The following is a 2,903-nucleotide window of genomic DNA, read 5'->3' on the forward strand; positions in this document are numbered from 1 at the left end:
AGAGCAGAGATAAACAAAATAGAGAACAACAACAACAACAACAACAACAAAAAAAACAATACAAAAGATCAACAAAACCAAGAGCTGGTTCTTTGAAAGGATAAACAAGATTGATGAACCTCTAGCCAGGCTCACCAAGAAGCAAAGAGAGAGGACCCAAATAAACAAAATCAGAAATGAAAGAGATGAAATAACCGATCCCACAGAAATACAAATGATTATGAAAAAATACTAAGAACAAAATACTATGAACAACTCTATTCCAACAAAAAGACAACCTAGATGAAATGGACATATTCTTAGAAAAATGCAAGCTCCCAAAACTCAACCAAGAAGAATAAAAAAACCTGAATAGGTCGATAACTACCGAAGGAATTGAAACAGTGATAAAAAATCTTCCAACAAACAAAAGCCCTGGTCTGGACGGCTTTACAGGGGAGTTCTACCAAGCATTCAAAGAAGAACTAAAACCTGTCCTCCCCAGACTTCCAAAAAATTTAAGAGGAAGGCATACTTCCAAGCTCTTTCTATGAAGCGAGCATTACCCTAATCCCAAAACCAGATAAAGACACCACAAAAAAAGAGAACTACAGGCCAATATCCTTGATGAACATAGATGCTAAAATCCTCAACAAAATTCTAGCAAGTCAGATTCAGCAATACATTAGATAGATCATACACCATGACCAAGTGGAATTTATTCCAGGGATCCAAGGATGGTACAATATATGCAAATCAATAAATGTGATACATCACATAAACAAACTGAGAGACAAAATCACATACTCATATCAATTGATGCAGAAAAAGCATTTAACAAAATCCAACACCCTTTCTTCATAAAAACTCTCAGCAAAGTCGGAATAGAGGGATCATACCTCAACATAATATAAGCACTATATGACAAACCTACAGCCAACATTATACTCAATAGGCAAAAACTGAACCCATTTCTCCTAAGAACAGGAACAAGATAAGGATGCTCACTTTCACCACTCCTGTTTGACATAGTACTGGAAGTACTAGCCATAGCAATCAGACAAGAAGAAGAAATAAAAGGCATCCATATCGAAAAAGAAGTAAAACTGTCCTTATTTGCAGATGACTATACATAGAAAACCCCAAAGACTCCATCAAAAAACTACTAGACCTAATAAATGAATTTGGCAATGTAGCAGGACACAAAATTAACACCCAGAAATCTATAGCTTTCTTATACACCAAAAATGAACTCACAGAGAAATGAAAAAAAAAAAAAATCCCATTTACCACTGCACCAAAAAAAATTAAGATACATAGGAATAAACTTAACCAAGGACATAAAAGACCTGTACTTGGAAAACTACAGGACTTTGAAAAAAGAGATAGAGGAAGACATAAACAAATGGAAGAACATACCATGTTCATGGTTTGGTAGAATCAACATCATTAAAATGTCCATACGACCTAAAGCAATCTATAGATTCAATACAATACCTATTAAAATACCAATGGCATATTTCAAAGAGCTAGAATAAACTCTCCAAAAATTCATCTGGAATAAAATAAGACCCCAAATAGCCACAGCAATCCTGAGAAAGAAGAACAAAGTTAGAGGGATCACAGTACCAGACATCAACTATATTACCAAGCCACGGTTCTCAAAACTGCCTTGTACTGTCACAAGAACAGACATATAGATCAATGGAACAGAATAGAGGACTCAGAAATTGACCCAAGCCATTATACTCAATTAATATTTGACAAAGGAGGCAAGAGCATACAATGGAGTCATAACAGCCTCTTTAATAAATGGTGCTGGGAAATTTGGTCAGATACATGCAAAAAAATGAAACCAGATCACCAACTTACACCATACACAAAAACAAACTCAAAATGGTTAAAGGATTGGAATGTAAAACGGGAAACTATAAAAATCCTACAAGACTCCATAGGCAGCAAAATTACAGATATATTTGGTTGTAGCAATATCTTTACAGACACAGCTCCTAGGGCAAGAGAGACTAAGGAGAAAATTAAAAAAAAAAATGGGATTACATCAAAATAAAAAGCTTCTGCACAGCAAAAGAAACCATCAACAAAACAACAAGAAAGCCCACTGCATGGGAAAACATATCTGCCAATGTTATCTCCAATAAAGGTTTAATCTCCAACATTTACAGGGAACTCATACAACTTAACAAGAGGAAGATAAAAAATCCAATCAAAAAATGGGCAAAGGACCTAAATAGACACTTTTCGAAATAGGACATCCAGAAAGCCAAGAGACACATGAAAACATGCTCAAAGTCATTAATCATCCGAGAGATGTAAATCAAAACAACAATGAGGTACCACCTCACACCTGTCAGAATGGCTATCATCAACAAATCAATAAATGACAAGTGCTGGAGAGGATGTGGAGAAAAAGCAATCTATAGATTCAATGCAATACCTATTAAAATACCAATGGCATATTTCAAAGAGCTAGAATAAACTCTCCAAAAATTGCTGGTGGGAATGCAGACTGGTGCAGCCATTGTGGAAAACAGTATGGTGTTTCCTCAAAAATTTAAAAATGGAACTGCCATTTGACCCAGTAATACCACTTCTAAGAATATATCCCAAGAAAACAGAAATACCAATCAGAAAGGATATATGCACCCCTGTGTTCATAGCAGCACAATTTATAATAGCTAAAATTTGAAAACAGCCTAAATGCCCATCAGCAGATGACTGGATTAGAAAACTATGGTACATCTACACAATGGAATACTACGCTGCTGTATAAAAGAAGGGATTCTTGCCATTTGCAGCAGCATGGATGGAACTGGAGAGCATTATGATAAATGAAATAAGCCAGGTAGAAAAATACCACATGATCTCACTCATTTATGGATAATAAAGAACATTATAATCTGATG

The sequence above is a fragment of the Eptesicus fuscus genome, chromosome 15 (assembly GCF_027574615.1).
Source record: "Eptesicus fuscus isolate TK198812 chromosome 15, DD_ASM_mEF_20220401, whole genome shotgun sequence".
Lineage (NCBI taxonomy): Eukaryota > Metazoa > Chordata > Mammalia > Chiroptera > Vespertilionidae > Eptesicus > Eptesicus fuscus.